Below are 23,169 nucleotides of genomic sequence, written 5' to 3'. Positions count from 1 at the left end.
CTCCGACCTCTCTTAGGACATCTACATGAACACTTGTCCTGCGGTAAAAGGCGGAATTGAAAAGGAAATATTGATGAAAATCCAGGGACGGGGATGTAGCTCAGTGGTAGAGCGTTCGCTTCGCATGTGAAAGGCCCCGGGTTCGATCCCCGGCATCTCCATATTTTTTGGTCGCAGACAAAAGCGGCATCGAGAAATCAAAGTAATCTCGCCTACACAATGCTGCTTTGCCCTAAAAATCATAGAAAGCGCAACGAAATATAAGTGCTGTTTGAACAGCGCAATCGGCACAGATGACTTAAAACTTCAAAATCACTCTTCTTAAAAGGCACGTCTCAAATGCACGCTCAAACATTTCAGGCAAAGCCGAATTAATTCCACACTCCCTTTCCCCGACAGGTTTTACAATTGTGTCTCAATTTTAAATGGATTATAACTTATCGTGAGTCAGAACAAATCGAATGTTAATGTTAATGATTCCAGCCTGAAACAATGCGTTTTATAGAGTTGCGTCGACAGTAGCGACTATTCGCGGTGATTTCGCTTCCTTTTGCAGTCTTACGTTATTTGCATTCTATAGTCTATCTAACGCCAGTCGACATTCCCAGTGACGTTGTAACGTACAAAAAGGCTCGATTGCTGTTTTTGTTGCTCTTTATATGTGTTAAGTTACCCCACTATGAGTAAGTCCCAGGTAGTCTAGTGGTTAGGATTCCGCGCTCTCACCGCGGCGGCCGGGGTTCGATTCCCCGTCTGGGAAGATATTTTTGCGCCTTTTCTCCGGATCGATATTGATATTAATAACGGTATATGCTTCAAACAACTGTTATGTGTACGTGGTCAATGAAAGAAACGATATACGTTTGTCCTATCGTGCATAGTATATACTATATGATTTCCTTTTACAACCGATACTTTATATATGTCTTTCTTCAGCTCAATATATAACGCGGCCGACTGATTGATGGTTCAGTACATGAAAATGAATTACAAATGTACTTGCTCAACACATTTCAATCCCAATACAACTGTTAGAGACATAAAGATAACCATCTCGTCTTGGTGCAAGACTATTTTAATAATCAGAGTGGCATGTGTATACATGGTATGAAAATACACTACTTAAATTTAATGTTCTATCGTTGTGAAGGGGATGTAGCTCAGTGGTAGAGCGTTCGCTTTGCATGTGAAAGGCCCCGGGTTCGATCCCCGGCATCTCCACTCCTAATTTTTTGTCAATGTAATTGAATCCAATTAAATTATGTCTTTCGTGCACGGTCAAGTGAAAATGCACAGTAAAACATAGGAGAGCATCTCCGACCTCTCTTAGGACATCTACATGAACACTTGTCCTGCGGTAAAAGGCGGAATTGAAAAGGAAATATTGATGAAAATCCAGGGACGGGGATGTAGCTCAGTGGTAGAGCGTTCGCTTCGCATGTGAAAGGCCCCGGGTTCGATCCCCGGCATCTCCATATTTTTTGGTCGCAGACAAAAGCGGCATCGAGAAATCAAAGTAATCTCGCCTACACAATGCTGCTTTGCCCTAAAAATCATAGAAAGCGCAACGAAATATAAGTGCTGTTTGAACAGCGCAATCGGCACAGATGACTTAAAACTTCAAAATCACTCTTCTTAAAAGGCACGTCTCAAATGCACGCTCAAACATTTCAGGCAAAGCCGAATTAATTCCACACTCCCTTTCCCCGACAGGTTTTACAATTGTGTCTCAATTTTAAATGGATTATAACTTATCGTGAGTCAGAACAAATCGAATGTTAATGTTAATGATTCCAGCCTGAAACAATGCGTTTTATAGAGTTGCGTCGACAGTAGCGACTATTCGCGGTGATTTCGCTTCCTTTTGCAGTCTTACGTTATTTGCATTCTATAGTCTATCTAACGCCAGTCGACATTCCCAGTGACGTTGTAACGTACAAAAAGGCTCGATTGCTGTTTTTGTTGCTCTTTATATGTGTTAAGTTACCCCACTATGAGTAAGTCCCAGGTAGTCTAGTGGTTAGGATTCCGCGCTCTCACCGCGGCGGCCGGGGTTCGATTCCCCGTCTGGGAAGATATTTTTGCGCCTTTTCTCCGGATCGATATTGATATTAATAACGGTATATGCTTCAAACAACTGTTATGTGTACGTGGTCAATGAAAGAAACGATATACGTTTGTCCTATCGTGCATAGTATATACTATATGATTTCCTTTTACAACCGATACTTTATATATGTCTTTCTTCAGCTCAATATATAACGAGAAAAAGTCGAGTGCACCTTACACCTATGTAGACGTATATTTTGCTTGTCCTGTTTTGAAGTTATATTTTCTATTGGATTTGGATATTACCAGCCGGAAATAGTTAAAAACACTTTCTAAACAGTTATGTAAGTTTAATTACTGACATTTTTGCAAAAATAATGCCTTTATATGATGTTTTGTGAACTTTACTTCTTCATGTGAAAATATTGAGGCTCGCAGAAGGGACATTATAATGGAGAAATTACCAAAACCATTAGTTGCACTCATTAACAGTATAGTAGATGAATATGAACAATTTAATTGGAATTCGAATTACCTAGGTGATAAAATGCGAATTTCGTTGATTTGGACCAGAGGTGAATTGATGAATGTAAACACAAGTGTAAAGCATAAGTCGAGATCTAACAAAGACAGGGACACTAAACGATTAAAAACGTGGCAAGATAAAATAATAGAGAATACACAAAACGACGACGATCTAGACACTAGTGACATAGAAAGCGATAGTTCGGAGGAAGATATGAGTGAGTCGTGTGATGAAAATCAGCAAATGGACAAGGTAGATCTCCCGCTAGTAGCCCCCGTGAAGGTACATATTAAACCTGTAACGAAAATTACTCAGCCGGTACGAGTATCTATAAACAGGCCGATCAATAACAACAATGAATCGCCACCTGAAAAAAGAGTGTGTCGTAGTTCGATATGTGGAACGAATGTGGAAATTAAAAAACAAAGTGTACACACAAATATAAAGGAATGTGAACGTGTAGAAATAGATGACGAAATAAAAACAGTCGCATCCAAATCGATAATAACTGGGAACAGTCCGTGTAACGATAGCCATTATCAGAAAATAGTGTTTAATAGACGACCAGAAGGCGATCTAGTATTAGGAAAAATTAAAAAGAGAGATACAATAGTTATTTGTAATATAACAAAGCGGAAAATAAATCATGTGAATCTTGATACGAACAAATCAGGTTATGAAGACATAATGTATTATATTAATAGATTTAGAGATTTGAGAAAAACGGACGATGAAGAAATTAGTAGTTATGTTTTTCATGTTCCGAAATTAGAAAGATACGCGGAAGTTCACAAACTTTGTCCGTGGTGTTTTGTGGAATGAACAGTTATTGGAAAAAACCAAGATCCGTTTCATGCGTGAATTAACTCTTTAATTATATTGTTGATTATGTATCAAAATTTAGGCTTGGAAGCCAACCTATTTTTGTAAGGACTTAAAAATATTAGTTAAATATAACATTTGCGTATGCTAACATTTTGTGTATTTTTTTTTTTGAACTGGTTCAAAGGCTATTTTATTGTTTTATTCATAAAAATGAAAATATAAAAAAAAAGAAAGTATATTTATACAATTAGTTTATTATAGGATAGATTGATTTAAAAAGTTAGATTGGTATAATCAGTTTAGTATATGGAAATTTGATGATTTAGAGTAAATGAGCGATTTGTTGACTTAGAGTAAATGAGCGATTTGTTTTTTTTTTTCTTTTCAGGGAAAAATGACAATAATTGACATAAATGTTTTATATGTGAAATTGTAATCTGTGATATGTATATAGAAGTGAGATTATAATAAAGATAAAAAAAAAAAAGGATTCCGCGCTCTCACCGCGGCGGCCGGGGTTCGATTCCCCGTCTGGGAAGATATTTTTGCGCCTTTTCTCCGGATCGATATTGATATTAATAACGGTATATGCTTCAAACAACTGTTATGTGTACGTGGTCAATGAAAGAAACGATATACGTTTGTCCTATCGTGCATAGTATATACTATATGATTTCCTTTTACAACCGATACTTTATATATGTCTTTCTTCAGCTCAATATATAACGCGGCCGACTGATTGATGGTTCAGTACATGAAAATGAATTACAAATGTACTTGCTCAACACATTTCAATCCCAATACAACTGTTAGAGACATAAAGATAACCATCTCGTCTTGGTGCAAGACTATTTTAATAATCAGAGTGGCATGTGTATACATGGTATGAAAATACACTACTTAAATTTAATGTTCTATCGTTGTGAAGGGGATGTAGCTCAGTGGTAGAGCGTTCGCTTTGCATGTGAAAGGCCCCGGGTTCGATCCCCGGCATCTCCACTCCTAATTTTTTGTCAATGTAATTGAATCCAATTAAATTATGTCTTTCGTGCACGGTCAAGTGAAAATGCACAGTAAAACATAGGAGAGCATCTCCGACCTCTCTTAGGACATCTACATGAACACTTGTCCTGCGGTAAAAGGCGGAATTGAAAAGGAAATATTGATGAAAATCCAGGGACGGGGATGTAGCTCAGTGGTAGAGCGTTCGCTTCGCATGTGAAAGGCCCCGGGTTCGATCCCCGGCATCTCCATATTTTTTGGTCGCAGACAAAAGCGGCATCGAGAAATCAAAGTAATCTCGCCTACACAATGCTGCTTTGCCCTAAAAATCATAGAAAGCGCAACGAAATATAAGTGCTGTTTGAACAGCGCAATCGGCACAGATGACTTAAAACTTCAAAATCACTCTTCTTAAAAGGCACGTCTCAAATGCACGCTCAAACATTTCAGGCAAAGCCGAATTAATTCCACACTCCCTTTCCCCGACAGGTTTTACAATTGTGTCTCAATTTTAAATGGATTATAACTTATCGTGAGTCAGAACAAATCGAATGTTAATGTTAATGATTCCAGCCTGAAACAATGCGTTTTATAGAGTTGCGTCGACAGTAGCGACTATTCGCGGTGATTTCGCTTCCTTTTGCAGTCTTACGTTATTTGCATTCTATAGTCTATCTAACGCCAGTCGACATTCCCAGTGACGTTGTAACGTACAAAAAGGCTCGATTGCTGTTTTTGTTGCTCTTTATATGTGTTAAGTTACCCCACTATGAGTAAGTCCCAGGTAGTCTAGTGGTTAGGATTCCGCGCTCTCACCGCGGCGGCCGGGGTTCGATTCCCCGTCTGGGAAGATATTTTTGCGCCTTTTCTCCGGATCGATATTGATATTAATAACGGTATATGCTTCAAACAACTGTTATGTGTACGTGGTCAATGAAAGAAACGATATACGTTTGTCCTATCGTGCATAGTATATACTATATGATTTCCTTTTACAACCGATACTTTATATATGTCTTTCTTCAGCTCAATATATAACGCGGCCGACTGATTGATGGTTCAGTACATGAAAATGAATTACAAATGTACTTGCTCAACACATTTCAATCCCAATACAACTGTTAGAGACATAAAGATAACCATCTCGTCTTGGTGCAAGACTATTTTAATAATCAGAGTGGCATGTGTATACATGGTATGAAAATACACTACTTAAATTTAATGTTCTATCGTTGTGAAGGGGATGTAGCTCAGTGGTAGAGCGTTCGCTTTGCATGTGAAAGGCCCCGGGTTCGATCCCCGGCATCTCCACTCCTAATTTTTTGTCAATGTAATTGAATCCAATTAAATTATGTCTTTCGTGCACGGTCAAGTGAAAATGCACAGTAAAACATAGGAGAGCATCTCCGACCTCTCTTAGGACATCTACATGAACACTTGTCCTGCGGTAAAAGGCGGAATTGAAAAGGAAATATTGATGAAAATCCAGGGACGGGGATGTAGCTCAGTGGTAGAGCGTTCGCTTCGCATGTGAAAGGCCCCGGGTTCGATCCCCGGCATCTCCATATTTTTTGGTCGCAGACAAAAGCGGCATCGAGAAATCAAAGTAATCTCGCCTACACAATGCTGCTTTGCCCTAAAAATCATAGAAAGCGCAACGAAATATAAGTGCTGTTTGAACAGCGCAATCGGCACAGATGACTTAAAACTTCAAAATCACTCTTCTTAAAAGGCACGTCTCAAATGCACGCTCAAACATTTCAGGCAAAGCCGAATTAATTCCACACTCCCTTTCCCCGACAGGTTTTACAATTGTGTCTCAATTTTAAATGGATTATAACTTATCGTGAGTCAGAACAAATCGAATGTTAATGTTAATGATTCCAGCCTGAAACAATGCGTTTTATAGAGTTGCGTCGACAGTAGCGACTATTCGCGGTGATTTCGCTTCCTTTTGCAGTCTTACGTTATTTGCATTCTATAGTCTATCTAACGCCAGTCGACATTCCCAGTGACGTTGTAACGTACAAAAAGGCTCGATTGCTGTTTTTGTTGCTCTTTATATGTGTTAAGTTACCCCACTATGAGTAAGTCCCAGGTAGTCTAGTGGTTAGGATTCCGCGCTCTCACCGCGGCGGCCGGGGTTCGATTCCCCGTCTGGGAAGATATTTTTGCGCCTTTTCTCCGGATCGATATTGATATTAATAACGGTATATGCTTCAAACAACTGTTATGTGTACGTGGTCAATGAAAGAAACGATATACGTTTGTCCTATCGTGCATAGTATATACTATATGATTTCCTTTTACAACCGATACTTTATATATGTCTTTCTTCAGCTCAATATATAACGAGAAAAAGTCGAGTGCACCTTACACCTATGTAGACGTATATTTTGCTTGTCCTGTTTTGAAGTTATATTTTCTATTGGATTTGGATATTACCAGCCGGAAATAGTTAAAAACACTTTCTAAACAGTTATGTAAGTTTAATTACTGACATTTTTGCAAAAATAATGCCTTTATATGATGTTTTGTGAACTTTACTTCTTCATGTGAAAATATTGAGGCTCGCAGAAGGGACATTATAATGGAGAAATTACCAAAACCATTAGTTGCACTCATTAACAGTATAGTAGATGAATATGAACAATTTAATTGGAATTCGAATTACCTAGGTGATAAAATGCGAATTTCGTTGATTTGGACCAGAGGTGAATTGATGAATGTAAACACAAGTGTAAAGCATAAGTCGAGATCTAACAAAGACAGGGACACTAAACGATTAAAAACGTGGCAAGATAAAATAATAGAGAATACACAAAACGACGACGATCTAGACACTAGTGACATAGAAAGCGATAGTTCGGAGGAAGATATGAGTGAGTCGTGTGATGAAAATCAGCAAATGGACAAGGTAGATCTCCCGCTAGTAGCCCCCGTGAAGGTACATATTAAACCTGTAACGAAAATTACTCAGCCGGTACGAGTATCTATAAACAGGCCGATCAATAACAACAATGAATCGCCACCTGAAAAAAGAGTGTGTCGTAGTTCGATATGTGGAACGAATGTGGAAATTAAAAAACAAAGTGTACACACAAATATAAAGGAATGTGAACGTGTAGAAATAGATGACGAAATAAAAACAGTCGCATCCAAATCGATAATAACTGGGAACAGTCCGTGTAACGATAGCCATTATCAGAAAATAGTGTTTAATAGACGACCAGAAGGCGATCTAGTATTAGGAAAAATTAAAAAGAGAGATACAATAGTTATTTGTAATATAACAAAGCGGAAAATAAATCATGTGAATCTTGATACGAACAAATCAGGTTATGAAGACATAATGTATTATATTAATAGATTTAGAGATTTGAGAAAAACGGACGATGAAGAAATTAGTAGTTATGTTTTTCATGTTCCGAAATTAGAAAGATACGCGGAAGTTCACAAACTTTGTCCGTGGTGTTTTGTGGAATGAACAGTTATTGGAAAAAACCAAGATCCGTTTCATGCGTGAATTAACTCTTTAATTATATTGTTGATTATGTATCAAAATTTAGGCTTGGAAGCCAACCTATTTTTGTAAGGACTTAAAAATATTAGTTAAATATAACATTTGCGTATGCTAACATTTTGTGTATTTTTTTTTTTGAACTGGTTCAAAGGCTATTTTATTGTTTTATTCATAAAAATGAAAATATAAAAAAAAAGAAAGTATATTTATACAATTAGTTTATTATAGGATAGATTGATTTAAAAAGTTAGATTGGTATAATCAGTTTAGTATATGGAAATTTGATGATTTAGAGTAAATGAGCGATTTGTTGACTTAGAGTAAATGAGCGATTTGTTTTTTTTTTTCTTTTCAGGGAAAAATGACAATAATTGACATAAATGTTTTATATGTGAAATTGTAATCTGTGATATGTATATAGAAGTGAGATTATAATAAAGATAAAAAAAAAAAAGGATTCCGCGCTCTCACCGCGGCGGCCGGGGTTCGATTCCCCGTCTGGGAAGATATTTTTGCGCCTTTTCTCCGGATCGATATTGATATTAATAACGGTATATGCTTCAAACAACTGTTATGTGTACGTGGTCAATGAAAGAAACGATATACGTTTGTCCTATCGTGCATAGTATATACTATATGATTTCCTTTTACAACCGATACTTTATATATGTCTTTCTTCAGCTCAATATATAACGCGGCCGACTGATTGATGGTTCAGTACATGAAAATGAATTACAAATGTACTTGCTCAACACATTTCAATCCCAATACAACTGTTAGAGACATAAAGATAACCATCTCGTCTTGGTGCAAGACTATTTTAATAATCAGAGTGGCATGTGTATACATGGTATGAAAATACACTACTTAAATTTAATGTTCTATCGTTGTGAAGGGGATGTAGCTCAGTGGTAGAGCGTTCGCTTTGCATGTGAAAGGCCCCGGGTTCGATCCCCGGCATCTCCACTCCTAATTTTTTGTCAATGTAATTGAATCCAATTAAATTATGTCTTTCGTGCACGGTCAAGTGAAAATGCACAGTAAAACATAGGAGAGCATCTCCGACCTCTCTTAGGACATCTACATGAACACTTGTCCTGCGGTAAAAGGCGGAATTGAAAAGGAAATATTGATGAAAATCCAGGGACGGGGATGTAGCTCAGTGGTAGAGCGTTCGCTTCGCATGTGAAAGGCCCCGGGTTCGATCCCCGGCATCTCCATATTTTTTGGTCGCAGACAAAAGCGGCATCGAGAAATCAAAGTAATCTCGCCTACACAATGCTGCTTTGCCCTAAAAATCATAGAAAGCGCAACGAAATATAAGTGCTGTTTGAACAGCGCAATCGGCACAGATGACTTAAAACTTCAAAATCACTCTTCTTAAAAGGCACGTCTCAAATGCACGCTCAAACATTTCAGGCAAAGCCGAATTAATTCCACACTCCCTTTCCCCGACAGGTTTTACAATTGTGTCTCAATTTTAAATGGATTATAACTTATCGTGAGTCAGAACAAATCGAATGTTAATGTTAATGATTCCAGCCTGAAACAATGCGTTTTATAGAGTTGCGTCGACAGTAGCGACTATTCGCGGTGATTTCGCTTCCTTTTGCAGTCTTACGTTATTTGCATTCTATAGTCTATCTAACGCCAGTCGACATTCCCAGTGACGTTGTAACGTACAAAAAGGCTCGATTGCTGTTTTTGTTGCTCTTTATATGTGTTAAGTTACCCCACTATGAGTAAGTCCCAGGTAGTCTAGTGGTTAGGATTCCGCGCTCTCACCGCGGCGGCCGGGGTTCGATTCCCCGTCTGGGAAGATATTTTTGCGCCTTTTCTCCGGATCGATATTGATATTAATAACGGTATATGCTTCAAACAACTGTTATGTGTACGTGGTCAATGAAAGAAACGATATACGTTTGTCCTATCGTGCATAGTATATACTATATGATTTCCTTTTACAACCGATACTTTATATATGTCTTTCTTCAGCTCAATATATAACGCGGCCGACTGATTGATGGTTCAGTACATGAAAATGAATTACAAATGTACTTGCTCAACACATTTCAATCCCAATACAACTGTTAGAGACATAAAGATAACCATCTCGTCTTGGTGCAAGACTATTTTAATAATCAGAGTGGCATGTGTATACATGGTATGAAAATACACTACTTAAATTTAATGTTCTATCGTTGTGAAGGGGATGTAGCTCAGTGGTAGAGCGTTCGCTTTGCATGTGAAAGGCCCCGGGTTCGATCCCCGGCATCTCCACTCCTAATTTTTTGTCAATGTAATTGAATCCAATTAAATTATGTCTTTCGTGCACGGTCAAGTGAAAATGCACAGTAAAACATAGGAGAGCATCTCCGACCTCTCTTAGGACATCTACATGAACACTTGTCCTGCGGTAAAAGGCGGAATTGAAAAGGAAATATTGATGAAAATCCAGGGACGGGGATGTAGCTCAGTGGTAGAGCGTTCGCTTCGCATGTGAAAGGCCCCGGGTTCGATCCCCGGCATCTCCATATTTTTTGGTCGCAGACAAAAGCGGCATCGAGAAATCAAAGTAATCTCGCCTACACAATGCTGCTTTGCCCTAAAAATCATAGAAAGCGCAACGAAATATAAGTGCTGTTTGAACAGCGCAATCGGCACAGATGACTTAAAACTTCAAAATCACTCTTCTTAAAAGGCACGTCTCAAATGCACGCTCAAACATTTCAGGCAAAGCCGAATTAATTCCACACTCCCTTTCCCCGACAGGTTTTACAATTGTGTCTCAATTTTAAATGGATTATAACTTATCGTGAGTCAGAACAAATCGAATGTTAATGTTAATGATTCCAGCCTGAAACAATGCGTTTTATAGAGTTGCGTCGACAGTAGCGACTATTCGCGGTGATTTCGCTTCCTTTTGCAGTCTTACGTTATTTGCATTCTATAGTCTATCTAACGCCAGTCGACATTCCCAGTGACGTTGTAACGTACAAAAAGGCTCGATTGCTGTTTTTGTTGCTCTTTATATGTGTTAAGTTACCCCACTATGAGTAAGTCCCAGGTAGTCTAGTGGTTAGGATTCCGCGCTCTCACCGCGGCGGCCGGGGTTCGATTCCCCGTCTGGGAAGATATTTTTGCGCCTTTTCTCCGGATCGATATTGATATTAATAACGGTATATGCTTCAAACAACTGTTATGTGTACGTGGTCAATGAAAGAAACGATATACGTTTGTCCTATCGTGCATAGTATATACTATATGATTTCCTTTTACAACCGATACTTTATATATGTCTTTCTTCAGCTCAATATATAACGCGGCCGACTGATTGATGGTTCAGTACATGAAAATGAATTACAAATGTACTTGCTCAACACATTTCAATCCCAATACAACTGTTAGAGACATAAAGATAACCATCTCGTCTTGGTGCAAGACTATTTTAATAATCAGAGTGGCATGTGTATACATGGTATGAAAATACACTACTTAAATTTAATGTTCTATCGTTGTGAAGGGGATGTAGCTCAGTGGTAGAGCGTTCGCTTTGCATGTGAAAGGCCCCGGGTTCGATCCCCGGCATCTCCACTCCTAATTTTTTGTCAATGTAATTGAATCCAATTAAATTATGTCTTTCGTGCACGGTCAAGTGAAAATGCACAGTAAAACATAGGAGAGCATCTCCGACCTCTCTTAGGACATCTACATGAACACTTGTCCTGCGGTAAAAGGCGGAATTGAAAAGGAAATATTGATGAAAATCCAGGGACGGGGATGTAGCTCAGTGGTAGAGCGTTCGCTTCGCATGTGAAAGGCCCCGGGTTCGATCCCCGGCATCTCCATATTTTTTGGTCGCAGACAAAAGCGGCATCGAGAAATCAAAGTAATCTCGCCTACACAATGCTGCTTTGCCCTAAAAATCATAGAAAGCGCAACGAAATATAAGTGCTGTTTGAACAGCGCAATCGGCACAGATGACTTAAAACTTCAAAATCACTCTTCTTAAAAGGCACGTCTCAAATGCACGCTCAAACATTTCAGGCAAAGCCGAATTAATTCCACACTCCCTTTCCCCGACAGGTTTTACAATTGTGTCTCAATTTTAAATGGATTATAACTTATCGTGAGTCAGAACAAATCGAATGTTAATGTTAATGATTCCAGCCTGAAACAATGCGTTTTATAGAGTTGCGTCGACAGTAGCGACTATTCGCGGTGATTTCGCTTCCTTTTGCAGTCTTACGTTATTTGCATTCTATAGTCTATCTAACGCCAGTCGACATTCCCAGTGACGTTGTAACGTACAAAAAGGCTCGATTGCTGTTTTTGTTGCTCTTTATATGTGTTAAGTTACCCCACTATGAGTAAGTCCCAGGTAGTCTAGTGGTTAGGATTCCGCGCTCTCACCGCGGCGGCCGGGGTTCGATTCCCCGTCTGGGAAGATATTTTTGCGCCTTTTCTCCGGATCGATATTGATATTAATAACGGTATATGCTTCAAACAACTGTTATGTGTACGTGGTCAATGAAAGAAACGATATACGTTTGTCCTATCGTGCATAGTATATACTATATGATTTCCTTTTACAACCGATACTTTATATATGTCTTTCTTCAGCTCAATATATAACGCGGCCGACTGATTGATGGTTCAGTACATGAAAATGAATTACAAATGTACTTGCTCAACACATTTCAATCCCAATACAACTGTTAGAGACATAAAGATAACCATCTCGTCTTGGTGCAAGACTATTTTAATAATCAGAGTGGCATGTGTATACATGGTATGAAAATACACTACTTAAATTTAATGTTCTATCGTTGTGAAGGGGATGTAGCTCAGTGGTAGAGCGTTCGCTTTGCATGTGAAAGGCCCCGGGTTCGATCCCCGGCATCTCCACTCCTAATTTTTTGTCAATGTAATTGAATCCAATTAAATTATGTCTTTCGTGCACGGTCAAGTGAAAATGCACAGTAAAACATAGGAGAGCATCTCCGACCTCTCTTAGGACATCTACATGAACACTTGTCCTGCGGTAAAAGGCGGAATTGAAAAGGAAATATTGATGAAAATCCAGGGACGGGGATGTAGCTCAGTGGTAGAGCGTTCGCTTCGCATGTGAAAGGCCCCGGGTTCGATCCCCGGCATCTCCATATTTTTTGGTCGCAGACAAAAGCGGCATCGAGAAATCAAAGTAATCTCGCCTACACAATGCTGCTTTGCCCTAAAAATCATAGAAAGCGCAACGAAATATAAGTGCTGTTTGAACAGCGCAATCGGCACAGATGACTTAAAACTTCAAAATCACTCTTCTTAAAAGGCACGTCTCAAATGCACGCTCAAACATTTCAGGCAAAGCCGAATTAATTCCACACTCCTTTTCCCCGACAGGTTTTACAATTGTGTCTCAATTTTAAATGGATTATAACTTATCGTGAGTCAGAACAAATCGAATGTTAATGTTAATGATTCCAGCCTGAAACAATGCGTTTTATAGAGTTGCGTCGACAGTAGCGACTATTCGCGGTGATTTCGCTTCCTTTTGCAGTCTTACGTTATTTGCATTCTATAGTCTATCTAACGCCAGTCGACATTCCCAGTGACGTTGTAACGTACAAAAAGGCTCGATTGCTGTTTTTGTTGCTCTTTATATGTGTTAAGTTACCCCACTATGAGTAAGTCCCAGGTAGTCTAGTGGTTAGGATTCCGCGCTCTCACCGCGGCGGCCGGGGTTCGATTCCCCGTCTGGGAAGATATTTTTGCGCCTTTTCTCCGGATCGATATTGATATTAATAACGGTATATGCTTCAAACAACTGTTATGTGTACGTGGTCAATGAAAGAAACGATATACGTTTGTCCTATCGTGCATAGTATATACTATATGATTTCCTTTTACAACCGATACTTTATATATGTCTTTCTTCAGCTCAATATATAACGCGGCCGACTGATTGATGGTTCAGTACATGAAAATGAATTACAAATGTACTTGCTCAACACATTTCAATCCCAATACAACTGTTAGAGACATAAAGATAACCATCTCGTCTTGGTGCAAGACTATTTTAATAATCAGAGTGGCATGTGTATACATGGTATGAAAATACACTACTTAAATTTAATGTTCTATCGTTGTGAAGGGGATGTAGCTCAGTGGTAGAGCGTTCGCTTTGCATGTGAAAGGCCCCGGGTTCGATCCCCGGCATCTCCACTCCTAATTTTTTGTCAATGTAATTGAATCCAATTAAATTATGTCTTTCGTGCACGGTCAAGTGAAAATGCACAGTAAAACATAGGAGAGCATCTCCGACCTCTCTTAGGACATCTACATGAACACTTGTCCTGCGGTAAAAGGCGGAATTGAAAAGGAAATATTGATGAAAATCCAGGGACGGGGATGTAGCTCAGTGGTAGAGCGTTCGCTTCGCATGTGAAAGGCCCCGGGTTCGATCCCCGGCATCTCCATATTTTTTGGTCGCAGACAAAAGCGGCATCGAGAAATCAAAGTAATCTCGCCTACACAATGCTGCTTTGCCCTAAAAATCATAGAAAGCGCAACGAAATATAAGTGCTGTTTGAACAGCGCAATCGGCACAGATGACTTAAAACTTCAAAATCACTCTTCTTAAAAGGCACGTCTCAAATGCACGCTCAAACATTTCAGGCAAAGCCGAATTAATTCCACACTCCCTTTCCCCGACAGGTTTTACAATTGTGTCTCAATTTTAAATGGATTATAACTTATCGTGAGTCAGAACAAATCGAATGTTAATGTTAATGATTCCAGCCTGAAACAATGCGTTTTATAGAGTTGCGTCGACAGTAGCGACTATTCGCGGTGATTTCGCTTCCTTTTGCAGTCTTACGTTATTTGCATTCTATAGTCTATCTAACGCCAGTCGACATTCCCAGTGACGTTGTAACGTACAAAAAGGCTCGATTGCTGTTTTTGTTGCTCTTTATATGTGTTAAGTTACCCCACTATGAGTAAGTCCCAGGTAGTCTAGTGGTTAGGATTCCGCGCTCTCACCGCGGCGGCCGGGGTTCGATTCCCCGTCTGGGAAGATATTTTTGCGCCTTTTCTCCGGATCGATATTGATATTAATAACGGTATATGCTTCAAACAACTGTTATGTGTACGTGGTCAATGAAAGAAACGATATACGTTTGTCCTATCGTGCATAGTATATACTATATGATTTCCTTTTACAACCGATACTTTATATATGTCTTTCTTCAGCTCAATATATAACGCGGCCGACTGATTGATGGTTCAGTACATGACAATGAATTACAAATGTACTTGCTCAACACATTTCAATCCCAATACAACTGTTAGAGACATAAAGATAACCATCTCGTCTTGGTGCAAGACTATTTTAATAATCAGAGTGGCATGTGTATACATGGTATGAAAATACACTACTTAAATTTAATGTTCTATCGTTGTGAAGGGGATGTAGCTCAGTGGTAGAGCGTTCGCTTTGCATGTGAAAGGCCCCGGGTTCGATCCCCGGCATCTCCACTCCTAATTTTTTGTCAATGTAATTGAATCCAATTAAATTATGTCTTTCGTGCACGGTCAAGTGAAAATGCACAGTAAAACATAGGAGAGCATCTCCGACCTCTCTTAGGACATCTACATGAACACTTGTCCTGCGGTAAAAGGCGGAATTGAAAAGGAAATATTGATGAAAATCCAGGGACGGGGATGTAGCTCAGTGGTAGAGCGTTCGCTTCGCATGTGAAAGGCCCCGGGTTCGATCCCCGGCATCTCCATATTTTTTGGTCGCAGACAAAAGCGGCATCGAGAAATCAAAGTAATCTCGCCTACACAATGCTGCTTTGCCCTAAAAATCATAGAAAGCGCAACGAAATATAAGTGCTGTTTGAACAGCGCAATCGGCACAGATGACTTAAAACTTCAAAATCACTCTTCTTAAAAGGCACGTCTCAAATGCACGCTCAAACATTTCAGGCAAAGCCGAATTAATTCCACACTCCCTTTCCCCGACAGGTTTTACAATTGTGTCTCAATTTTAAATGGATTATAACTTATCGTGAGTCAGAACAAATCGAATGTTAATGTTAATGATTCCAGCCTGAAACAATGCGTTTTATAGAGTTGCGTCGACAGTAGCGACTATTCGCGGTGATTTCGCTTCCTTTTGCAGTCTTACGTTATTTGCATTCTATAGTCTATCTAACGCCAGTCGACATTCCCAGTGACGTTGTAACGTACAAAAAGGCTCGATTGCTGTTTTTGTTGCTCTTTATATGTGTTAAGTTACCCCACTATGAGTAAGTCCCAGGTAGTCTAGTGGTTAGGATTCCGCGCTCTCACCGCGGCGGCCGGGGTTCGATTCCCCGTCTGGGAAGATATTTTTGCGCCTTTTCTCCGGATCGATATTGATATTAATAACGGTATATGCTTCAAACAACTGTTATGTGTACGTGGTCAATGAAAGAAACGATATACGTTTGTCCTATCGTGCATAGTATATACTATATGATTTCCTTTTACAACCGATACTTTATATATGTCTTTCTTCAGCTCAATATATAACGCGGCCGACTGATTGATGGTTCAGTACATGACAATGAATTACAAATGTACTTGCTCAACACATTTCAATCCCAATACAACTGTTAGAGACATAAAGATAACCATCTCGTCTTGGTGCAAGACTATTTTAATAATCAGAGTGGCATGTGTATACATGGTATGAAAATACACTACTTAAATTTAATGTTCTATCGTTGTGAAGGGGATGTAGCTCAGTGGTAGAGCGTTCGCTTTGCATGTGAAAGGCCCCGGGTTCGATCCCCGGCATCTCCACTCCTAATTTTTTGTCAATGTAATTGAATCCAATTAAATTATGTCTTTCGTGCACGGTCAAGTGAAAATGCACAGTAAAACATAGGAGAGCATCTCCGACCTCTCTTAGGACATCTACATGAACACTTGTCCTGCGGTAAAAGGCGGAATTGAAAAGGAAATATTGATGAAAATCCAGGGACGGGGATGTAGCTCAGTGGTAGAGCGTTCGCTTCGCATGTGAAAGGCCCCGGGTTCGATCCCCGGCATCTCCATATTTTTTGGTCGCAGACAAAAGCGGCATCGAGAAATCAAAGTAATCTCGCCTACACAATGCTGCTTTGCCCTAAAAATCATAGAAAGCGCAACGAAATATAAGTGCTGTTTGAACAGCGCAATCGGCACAGATGACTTAAAACTTCAAAATCACTCTTCTTAAAAGGCACGTCTCAAATGCACGCTCAAACATTTCAGGCAAAGCCGAATTAATTCCACACTCCCTTTCCCCGACAGGTTTTACAATTGTGTCTCAATTTTAAATGGATTATAACTTATCGTGAGTCAGAACAAATCGAATGTTAATGTTAATGATTCCAGCCTGAAACAATGCGTTTTATAGAGTTGCGTCGACAGTAGCGACTATTCGCGGTGATTTCGCTTCCTTTTGCAGTCTTACGTTATTTGCATTCTATAGTCTATCTAACGCCAGTCGACATTCCCAGTGACGTTGTAACGTACAAAAAGGCTCGATTGCTGTTTTTGTTGCTCTTTATATGTGTTAAGTTACCCCACTATGAGTAAGTCCCAGGTAGTCTAGTGGTTAGGATTCCGCGCTCTCACCGCGGCGGCCGGGGTTCGATTCCCCGTCTGGGAAGATATTTTTGCGCCTTTTCTCCGGATCGATATTGATATTAATAACGGTATATGCTTCAAACAACTGTTATGTGTACGTGGTCAATGAAAGAAACGATATACGTTTGTCCTATCGTGCATAGTATATACTATATGATTTCCTTTTACAACCGATACTTTATATATGTCTTTCTTCAGCTCAATATATAACGCGGCCGACTGATTGATGGTTCAGTACATGAAAATGAATTACAAATGTACTTGCTCAACACATTTCAATCCCAATACAACTGTTAGAGACATAAAGATAACCATCTCGTCTTGGTGCAAGACTATTTTAATAATCAGAGTGGCATGTGTATACATGGTATGAAAATACACTACTTAAATTTAATGTTCTATCGTTGTGAAGGGGATGTAGCTCAGTGGTAGAGCGTTCGCTTTGCATGTGAAAGGCCCCGGGTTCGATCCCCGGCATCTCCACTCCTAATTTTTTGTCAATGTAATTGAATCCAATTAAATTATGTCTTTCGTGCACGGTCAAGTGAAAATGCACAGTAAAACATAGGAGAGCATCTCCGACCTCTCTTAGGACATCTACATGAACACTTGTCCTGCGGTAAAAGGCGGAATTGAAAAGGAAATATTGATGAAAATCCAGGGACGGGGATGTAGCTCAGTGGTAGAGCGTTCGCTTCGCATGTGAAAGGCCCCGGGTTCGATCCCCGGCATCTCCATATTTTTTGGTCGCAGACAAAAGCGGCATCGAGAAATCAAAGTAATCTCGCCTACACAATGCTGCTTTGCCCTAAAAATCATAGAAAGCGCAACGAAATATAAGTGCTGTTTGAACAGCGCAATCGGCACAGATGACTTAAAACTTCAAAATCACTCTTCTTAAAAGGCACGTCTCAAATGCACGCTCAAACATTTCAGGCAAAGCCGAATTAATTCCACACTCCCTTTCCCCGACAGGTTTTACAATTGTGTCTCAATTTTAAATGGATTATAACTTATCGTGAGTCAGAACAAATCGAATGTTAATGTTAATGATTCCAGCCTGAAACAATGCGTTTTATAGAGTTGCGTCGACAGTAGCGACTATTCGCGGTGATTTCGCTTCCTTTTGCAGTCTTACGTTATTTGCATTCTATAGTCTATCTAACGCCAGTCGACATTCCCAGTGACGTTGTAACGTACAAAAAGGCTCGATTGCTGTTTTTGTTGCTCTTTATATGTGTTAAGTTACCCCACTATGAGTAAGTCCCAGGTAGTCTAGTGGTTAGGATTCCGCGCTCTCACCGCGGCGGCCGGGGTTCGATTCCCCGTCTGGGAAGATATTTTTGCGCCTTTTCTCCGGATCGATATTGATATTAATAACGGTATATGCTTCAAACAACTGTTATGTGTACGTGGTCAATGAAAGAAACGATATACGTTTGTCCTATCGTGCATAGTATATACTATATGATTTCCTTTTACAACCGATACTTTATATATGTCTTTCTTCAGCTCAATATATAACGCGGCCGACTGATTGATGGTTCAGTACATGAAAATGAATTACAAATGTACTTGCTCAACACATTTCAATCCCAATACAACTGTTAGAGACATAAAGATAACCATCTCGTCTTGGTGCAAGACTATTTTAATAATCAGAGTGGCATGTGTATACATGGTATGAAAATACACTACTTAAATTTAATGTTCTATCGTTGTGAAGGGGATGTAGCTCAGTGGTAGAGCGTTCGCTTTGCATGTGAAAGGCCCCGGGTTCGATCCCCGGCATCTCCACTCCTAATTTTTTGTCAATGTAATTGAATCCAATTAAATTATGTCTTTCGTGCACGGTCAAGTGAAAATGCACAGTAAAACATAGGAGAGCATCTCCGACCTCTCTTAGGACATCTACATGAACACTTGTCCTGCGGTAAAAGGCGGAATTGAAAAGGAAATATTGATGAAAATCCAGGGACGGGGATGTAGCTCAGTGGTAGAGCGTTCGCTTCGCATGTGAAAGGCCCCGGGTTCGATCCCCGGCATCTCCATATTTTTTGGTCGCAGACAAAAGCGGCATCGAGAAATCAAAGTAATCTCGCCTACACAATGCTGCTTTGCCCTAAAAATCATAGAAAGCGCAACGAAATATAAGTGCTGTTTGAACAGCGCAATCGGCACAGATGACTTAAAACTTCAAAATCACTCTTCTTAAAAGGCACGTCTCAAATGCACGCTCAAACATTTCAGGCAAAGCCGAATTAATTCCACACTCCCTTTCCCCGACAGGTTTTACAATTGTGTCTCAATTTTAAATGGATTATAACTTATCGTGAGTCAGAACAAATCGAATGTTAATGTTAATGATTCCAGCCTGAAACAATGCGTTTTATAGAGTTGCGTCGACAGTAGCGACTATTCGCGGTGATTTCGCTTCCTTTTGCAGTCTTACGTTATTTGCATTCTATAGTCTATCTAACGCCAGTCGACATTCCCAGTGACGTTGTAACGTACAAAAAGGCTCGATTGCTGTTTTTGTTGCTCTTTATATGTGTTAAGTTACCCCACTATGAGTAAGTCCCAGGTAGTCTAGTGGTTAGGATTCCGCGCTCTCACCGCGGCGGCCGGGGTTCGATTCCCCGTCTGGGAAGATATTTTTGCGCCTTTTCTCCGGATCGATATTGATATTAATAACGGTATATGCTTCAAACAACTGTTATGTGTACGTGGTCAATGAAAGAAACGATATACGTTTGTCCTATCGTGCATAGTATATACTATATGATTTCCTTTTACAACCGATACTTTATATATGTCTTTCTTCAGCTCAATATATAACGCGGCCGACTGATTGATGGTTCAGTACATGAAAATGAATTACAAATGTACTTGCTCAACACATTTCAATCCCAATACAACTGTTAGAGACATAAAGATAACCATCTCGTCTTGGTGCAAGACTATTTTAATAATCAGAGTGGCATGTGTATACATGGTATGAAAATACACTACTTAAATTTAATGTTCTATCGTTGTGAAGGGGATGTAGCTCAGTGGTAGAGCGTTCGCTTTGCATGTGAAAGGCCCCGGGTTCGATCCCCGGCATCTCCACTCCTAATTTTTTGTCAATGTAATTGAATCCAATTAAATTATGTCTTTCGTGCACGGTCAAGTGAAAATGCACAGTAAAACATAGGAGAGCATCTCCGACCTCTCTTAGGACATCTACATGAACACTTGTCCTGCGGTAAAAGGCGGAATTGAAAAGGAAATATTGATGAAAATCCAGGGACGGGGATGTAGCTCAGTGGTAGAGCGTTCGCTTCGCATGTGAAAGGCCCCGGGTTCGATCCCCGGCAGCTCCATATTTTTTGGTCGCAGACAAAAGCGGCATCGAGAAATCAAAGTAATCTCGCCTACACAATGCTGCTTTGCCCTAAAAATCATAGAAAGCGCAACGAAATATAAGTGCTGTTTGAACAGCGCAATCGGCACAGATGACTTAAAACTTCAAAATCACTCTTCTTAAAAGGCACGTCTCAAATGCACGCTCAAACATTTCAGGCAAAGCCGAATTAATTCCACACTCCCTTTCCCCGACAGGTTTTACAATTGTGTCTCAATTTTAAATGGATTATAACTTATCGTGAGTCAGAACAAATCGAATGTTAATGTTAATGATTCCAGCCTGAAACAATGCGTTTTATAGAGTTGCGTCGACAGTAGCGACTATTCGCGGTGATTTCGCTTCCTTTTGCAGTCTTACGTTATTTGCATTCTATAGTCTATCTAACGCCAGTCGACATTCCCAGTGACGTTGTAACGTACAAAAAGGCTCGATTGCTGTTTTTGTTGCTCTTTATATGTGTTAAGTTACCCCACTATGAGTAAGTCCCAGGTAGTCTAGTGGTTAGGATTCCGCGCTCTCACCGCGGCGGCCGGGGTTCGATTCCCCGTCTGGGAAGATATTTTTGCGCCTTTTCTCCGGATCGATATTGATATTAATAACGGTATATGCTTCAAACAACTGTTATGTGTACGTGGTCAATGAAAGAAACGATATACGTTTGTCCTATCGTGCATAGTATATACTATATGATTTCCTTTTACAACCGATACTTTATATATGTCTTTCTTCAGCTCAATATATAACGCGGCCGACTGATTGATGGTTCAGTACATGAAAATGAATTACAAATGTACTTGCTCAACACATTTCAATCCCAATACAACTGTTAGAGACATAAAGATAACCATCTCGTCTTGGTGCAAGACTATTTTAATAATCAGAGTGGCATGTGTATACATGGTATGAAAATACACTACTTAAATTTAATGTTCTATCGTTGTGAAGGGGATGTAGCTCAGTGGTAGAGCGTTCGCTTTGCATGTGAAAGGCCCCGGGTTCGATCCCCGGCATCTCCACTCCTAATTTTTTGTCAATGTAATTGAATCCAATTAAATTATGTCTTTCGTGCACGGTCAAGTGAAAATGCACAGTAAAACATAGGAGAGCATCTCCGACCTCTCTTAGGACATCTACATGAACACTTGTCCTGCGGTAAAAGGCGGAATTGAAAAGGAAATATTGATGAAAATCCAGGGACGGGGATGTAGCTCAGTGGTAGAGCGTTCGCTTCGCATGTGAAAGGCCCCGGGTTCGATCCCCGGCATCTCCATATTTTTTGGTCGCAGACAAAAGCGGCATCGAGAAATCAAAGTAATCTCGCCTACACAATGCTGCTTTGCCCTAAAAATCATAGAAAGCGCAACGAAATATAAGTGCTGTTTGAACAGCGCAATCGGCACAGATGACTTAAAACTTCAAAATCACTCTTCTTAAAAGGCACGTCTCAAATGCACGCTCAAACATTTCAGGCAAAGCCGAATTAATTCCACACTCCCTTTCCCCGACAGGTTTTACAATTGTGTCTCAATTTTAAATGGATTATAACTTATCGTGAGTCAGAACAAATCGAATGTTAATGTTAATGATTCCAGCCTGAAACAATGCGTTTTATAGAGTTGCGTCGACAGTAGCGACTATTCGCGGTGATTTCGCTTCCTTTTGCAGTCTTACGTTATTTGCATTCTATAGTCTATCTAACGCCAGTCGACATTCCCAGTGACGTTGTAACGTACAAAAAGGCTCGATTGCTGTTTTTGTTGCTCTTTATATGTGTTAAGTTACCCCACTATGAGTAAGTCCCAGGTAGTCTAGTGGTTAGGATTCCGCGCTCTCACCGCGGCGGCCGGGGTTCGATTCCCCGTCTGGGAAGATATTTTTGCGCCTTTTCTCCGGATCGATATTGATATTAATAACGGTATATGCTTCAAACAACTGTTATGTGTACGTGGTCAATGAAAGAAACGATATACGTTTGTCCTATCGTGCATAGTATATACTATATGATTTCCTTTTACAACCGATACTTTATATATGTCTTTCTTCAGCTCAATATATAACGCGGCCGACTGATTGATGGTTCAGTACATGAAAATGAATTACAAATGTACTTGCTCAACACATTTCAATCCCAATACAACTGTTAGAGACATAAAG

At 39.8% G+C, this 23,169-nt stretch overlaps 44 non-coding genes across 44 annotated transcripts; all 44 read left to right on the top strand.

Annotated features, from left to right (window-relative positions):
* The first annotated feature begins 89 nt into the window (after positions 1–89).
* On the top strand, positions 90–161 carry Trnaa-cgc (transfer RNA alanine (anticodon CGC)). The gene has a single exon. It is a non-coding gene; the product is annotated as a tRNA-Ala (tRNA).
* Positions 162–688: 527 nt separating this feature from the next.
* Trnae-cuc (transfer RNA glutamic acid (anticodon CUC)) lies at positions 689–760 on the top strand. The gene has a single exon. It is a non-coding gene; the product is annotated as a tRNA-Glu (tRNA).
* Positions 761–1,149: 389 nt separating this feature from the next.
* On the top strand, positions 1,150–1,221 carry Trnaa-ugc (transfer RNA alanine (anticodon UGC)). The gene has a single exon. It is a non-coding gene; the product is annotated as a tRNA-Ala (tRNA).
* Positions 1,222–1,403: 182 nt separating this feature from the next.
* Positions 1,404–1,475, top strand: Trnaa-cgc (transfer RNA alanine (anticodon CGC)). The gene has a single exon. It is a non-coding gene; the product is annotated as a tRNA-Ala (tRNA).
* Positions 1,476–2,002: 527 nt separating this feature from the next.
* On the top strand, positions 2,003–2,074 carry Trnae-cuc (transfer RNA glutamic acid (anticodon CUC)). The gene has a single exon. It is a non-coding gene; the product is annotated as a tRNA-Glu (tRNA).
* Positions 2,075–4,327: 2,253 nt separating this feature from the next.
* Trnaa-ugc (transfer RNA alanine (anticodon UGC)) lies at positions 4,328–4,399 on the top strand. Its single transcript has one exon. It is a non-coding gene; the product is annotated as a tRNA-Ala (tRNA).
* A 182-nt stretch (positions 4,400–4,581) lies between these two features.
* On the top strand, positions 4,582–4,653 carry Trnaa-cgc (transfer RNA alanine (anticodon CGC)). The gene has a single exon. It is a non-coding gene; the product is annotated as a tRNA-Ala (tRNA).
* Positions 4,654–5,180: 527 nt separating this feature from the next.
* On the top strand, positions 5,181–5,252 carry Trnae-cuc (transfer RNA glutamic acid (anticodon CUC)). Its single transcript has one exon. It is a non-coding gene; the product is annotated as a tRNA-Glu (tRNA).
* Positions 5,253–5,641: 389 nt separating this feature from the next.
* On the top strand, positions 5,642–5,713 carry Trnaa-ugc (transfer RNA alanine (anticodon UGC)). Its single transcript has one exon. It is a non-coding gene; the product is annotated as a tRNA-Ala (tRNA).
* A 182-nt stretch (positions 5,714–5,895) lies between these two features.
* Trnaa-cgc (transfer RNA alanine (anticodon CGC)) lies at positions 5,896–5,967 on the top strand. Its single transcript has one exon. It is a non-coding gene; the product is annotated as a tRNA-Ala (tRNA).
* Positions 5,968–6,494: 527 nt separating this feature from the next.
* On the top strand, positions 6,495–6,566 carry Trnae-cuc (transfer RNA glutamic acid (anticodon CUC)). Its single transcript has one exon. It is a non-coding gene; the product is annotated as a tRNA-Glu (tRNA).
* A 2,253-nt stretch (positions 6,567–8,819) lies between these two features.
* On the top strand, positions 8,820–8,891 carry Trnaa-ugc (transfer RNA alanine (anticodon UGC)). Its single transcript has one exon. It is a non-coding gene; the product is annotated as a tRNA-Ala (tRNA).
* A 182-nt stretch (positions 8,892–9,073) lies between these two features.
* Positions 9,074–9,145, top strand: Trnaa-cgc (transfer RNA alanine (anticodon CGC)). Its single transcript has one exon. It is a non-coding gene; the product is annotated as a tRNA-Ala (tRNA).
* Positions 9,146–9,672: 527 nt separating this feature from the next.
* Positions 9,673–9,744, top strand: Trnae-cuc (transfer RNA glutamic acid (anticodon CUC)). Its single transcript has one exon. It is a non-coding gene; the product is annotated as a tRNA-Glu (tRNA).
* Positions 9,745–10,133: 389 nt separating this feature from the next.
* Positions 10,134–10,205, top strand: Trnaa-ugc (transfer RNA alanine (anticodon UGC)). The gene has a single exon. It is a non-coding gene; the product is annotated as a tRNA-Ala (tRNA).
* Positions 10,206–10,387: 182 nt separating this feature from the next.
* Trnaa-cgc (transfer RNA alanine (anticodon CGC)) lies at positions 10,388–10,459 on the top strand. Its single transcript has one exon. It is a non-coding gene; the product is annotated as a tRNA-Ala (tRNA).
* Positions 10,460–10,986: 527 nt separating this feature from the next.
* On the top strand, positions 10,987–11,058 carry Trnae-cuc (transfer RNA glutamic acid (anticodon CUC)). Its single transcript has one exon. It is a non-coding gene; the product is annotated as a tRNA-Glu (tRNA).
* A 389-nt stretch (positions 11,059–11,447) lies between these two features.
* Trnaa-ugc (transfer RNA alanine (anticodon UGC)) lies at positions 11,448–11,519 on the top strand. Its single transcript has one exon. It is a non-coding gene; the product is annotated as a tRNA-Ala (tRNA).
* A 182-nt stretch (positions 11,520–11,701) lies between these two features.
* Positions 11,702–11,773, top strand: Trnaa-cgc (transfer RNA alanine (anticodon CGC)). Its single transcript has one exon. It is a non-coding gene; the product is annotated as a tRNA-Ala (tRNA).
* A 527-nt stretch (positions 11,774–12,300) lies between these two features.
* On the top strand, positions 12,301–12,372 carry Trnae-cuc (transfer RNA glutamic acid (anticodon CUC)). The gene has a single exon. It is a non-coding gene; the product is annotated as a tRNA-Glu (tRNA).
* Positions 12,373–12,761: 389 nt separating this feature from the next.
* On the top strand, positions 12,762–12,833 carry Trnaa-ugc (transfer RNA alanine (anticodon UGC)). Its single transcript has one exon. It is a non-coding gene; the product is annotated as a tRNA-Ala (tRNA).
* A 182-nt stretch (positions 12,834–13,015) lies between these two features.
* Positions 13,016–13,087, top strand: Trnaa-cgc (transfer RNA alanine (anticodon CGC)). Its single transcript has one exon. It is a non-coding gene; the product is annotated as a tRNA-Ala (tRNA).
* A 527-nt stretch (positions 13,088–13,614) lies between these two features.
* Trnae-cuc (transfer RNA glutamic acid (anticodon CUC)) lies at positions 13,615–13,686 on the top strand. The gene has a single exon. It is a non-coding gene; the product is annotated as a tRNA-Glu (tRNA).
* Positions 13,687–14,075: 389 nt separating this feature from the next.
* Trnaa-ugc (transfer RNA alanine (anticodon UGC)) lies at positions 14,076–14,147 on the top strand. Its single transcript has one exon. It is a non-coding gene; the product is annotated as a tRNA-Ala (tRNA).
* A 182-nt stretch (positions 14,148–14,329) lies between these two features.
* Positions 14,330–14,401, top strand: Trnaa-cgc (transfer RNA alanine (anticodon CGC)). Its single transcript has one exon. It is a non-coding gene; the product is annotated as a tRNA-Ala (tRNA).
* A 527-nt stretch (positions 14,402–14,928) lies between these two features.
* Trnae-cuc (transfer RNA glutamic acid (anticodon CUC)) lies at positions 14,929–15,000 on the top strand. Its single transcript has one exon. It is a non-coding gene; the product is annotated as a tRNA-Glu (tRNA).
* A 389-nt stretch (positions 15,001–15,389) lies between these two features.
* Positions 15,390–15,461, top strand: Trnaa-ugc (transfer RNA alanine (anticodon UGC)). Its single transcript has one exon. It is a non-coding gene; the product is annotated as a tRNA-Ala (tRNA).
* A 182-nt stretch (positions 15,462–15,643) lies between these two features.
* On the top strand, positions 15,644–15,715 carry Trnaa-cgc (transfer RNA alanine (anticodon CGC)). The gene has a single exon. It is a non-coding gene; the product is annotated as a tRNA-Ala (tRNA).
* A 527-nt stretch (positions 15,716–16,242) lies between these two features.
* Positions 16,243–16,314, top strand: Trnae-cuc (transfer RNA glutamic acid (anticodon CUC)). Its single transcript has one exon. It is a non-coding gene; the product is annotated as a tRNA-Glu (tRNA).
* Positions 16,315–16,703: 389 nt separating this feature from the next.
* On the top strand, positions 16,704–16,775 carry Trnaa-ugc (transfer RNA alanine (anticodon UGC)). The gene has a single exon. It is a non-coding gene; the product is annotated as a tRNA-Ala (tRNA).
* Positions 16,776–16,957: 182 nt separating this feature from the next.
* On the top strand, positions 16,958–17,029 carry Trnaa-cgc (transfer RNA alanine (anticodon CGC)). Its single transcript has one exon. It is a non-coding gene; the product is annotated as a tRNA-Ala (tRNA).
* A 527-nt stretch (positions 17,030–17,556) lies between these two features.
* On the top strand, positions 17,557–17,628 carry Trnae-cuc (transfer RNA glutamic acid (anticodon CUC)). The gene has a single exon. It is a non-coding gene; the product is annotated as a tRNA-Glu (tRNA).
* A 389-nt stretch (positions 17,629–18,017) lies between these two features.
* Trnaa-ugc (transfer RNA alanine (anticodon UGC)) lies at positions 18,018–18,089 on the top strand. The gene has a single exon. It is a non-coding gene; the product is annotated as a tRNA-Ala (tRNA).
* A 182-nt stretch (positions 18,090–18,271) lies between these two features.
* Trnaa-cgc (transfer RNA alanine (anticodon CGC)) lies at positions 18,272–18,343 on the top strand. The gene has a single exon. It is a non-coding gene; the product is annotated as a tRNA-Ala (tRNA).
* A 527-nt stretch (positions 18,344–18,870) lies between these two features.
* Trnae-cuc (transfer RNA glutamic acid (anticodon CUC)) lies at positions 18,871–18,942 on the top strand. The gene has a single exon. It is a non-coding gene; the product is annotated as a tRNA-Glu (tRNA).
* Positions 18,943–19,331: 389 nt separating this feature from the next.
* Positions 19,332–19,403, top strand: Trnaa-ugc (transfer RNA alanine (anticodon UGC)). The gene has a single exon. It is a non-coding gene; the product is annotated as a tRNA-Ala (tRNA).
* Positions 19,404–19,585: 182 nt separating this feature from the next.
* Trnaa-cgc (transfer RNA alanine (anticodon CGC)) lies at positions 19,586–19,657 on the top strand. Its single transcript has one exon. It is a non-coding gene; the product is annotated as a tRNA-Ala (tRNA).
* A 527-nt stretch (positions 19,658–20,184) lies between these two features.
* Trnae-cuc (transfer RNA glutamic acid (anticodon CUC)) lies at positions 20,185–20,256 on the top strand. The gene has a single exon. It is a non-coding gene; the product is annotated as a tRNA-Glu (tRNA).
* Positions 20,257–20,645: 389 nt separating this feature from the next.
* On the top strand, positions 20,646–20,717 carry Trnaa-ugc (transfer RNA alanine (anticodon UGC)). The gene has a single exon. It is a non-coding gene; the product is annotated as a tRNA-Ala (tRNA).
* Positions 20,718–20,899: 182 nt separating this feature from the next.
* On the top strand, positions 20,900–20,971 carry Trnaa-cgc (transfer RNA alanine (anticodon CGC)). Its single transcript has one exon. It is a non-coding gene; the product is annotated as a tRNA-Ala (tRNA).
* Positions 20,972–21,498: 527 nt separating this feature from the next.
* Trnae-cuc (transfer RNA glutamic acid (anticodon CUC)) lies at positions 21,499–21,570 on the top strand. Its single transcript has one exon. It is a non-coding gene; the product is annotated as a tRNA-Glu (tRNA).
* A 389-nt stretch (positions 21,571–21,959) lies between these two features.
* On the top strand, positions 21,960–22,031 carry Trnaa-ugc (transfer RNA alanine (anticodon UGC)). The gene has a single exon. It is a non-coding gene; the product is annotated as a tRNA-Ala (tRNA).
* A 182-nt stretch (positions 22,032–22,213) lies between these two features.
* Positions 22,214–22,285, top strand: Trnaa-cgc (transfer RNA alanine (anticodon CGC)). Its single transcript has one exon. It is a non-coding gene; the product is annotated as a tRNA-Ala (tRNA).
* A 527-nt stretch (positions 22,286–22,812) lies between these two features.
* Trnae-cuc (transfer RNA glutamic acid (anticodon CUC)) lies at positions 22,813–22,884 on the top strand. The gene has a single exon. It is a non-coding gene; the product is annotated as a tRNA-Glu (tRNA).
* Positions 22,885–23,169: the final 285 nt, after the last annotated feature.

The sequence above is a fragment of the Mytilus trossulus genome, chromosome 2 (genome assembly GCF_036588685.1).
Source record: "Mytilus trossulus isolate FHL-02 chromosome 2, PNRI_Mtr1.1.1.hap1, whole genome shotgun sequence".
Taxonomy (NCBI): domain Eukaryota; kingdom Metazoa; phylum Mollusca; class Bivalvia; order Mytilida; family Mytilidae; genus Mytilus; species Mytilus trossulus.
Note: the sequence above shows the minus strand (reverse complement) of the source record. Positions and strands in the feature narration are given on the sequence as shown.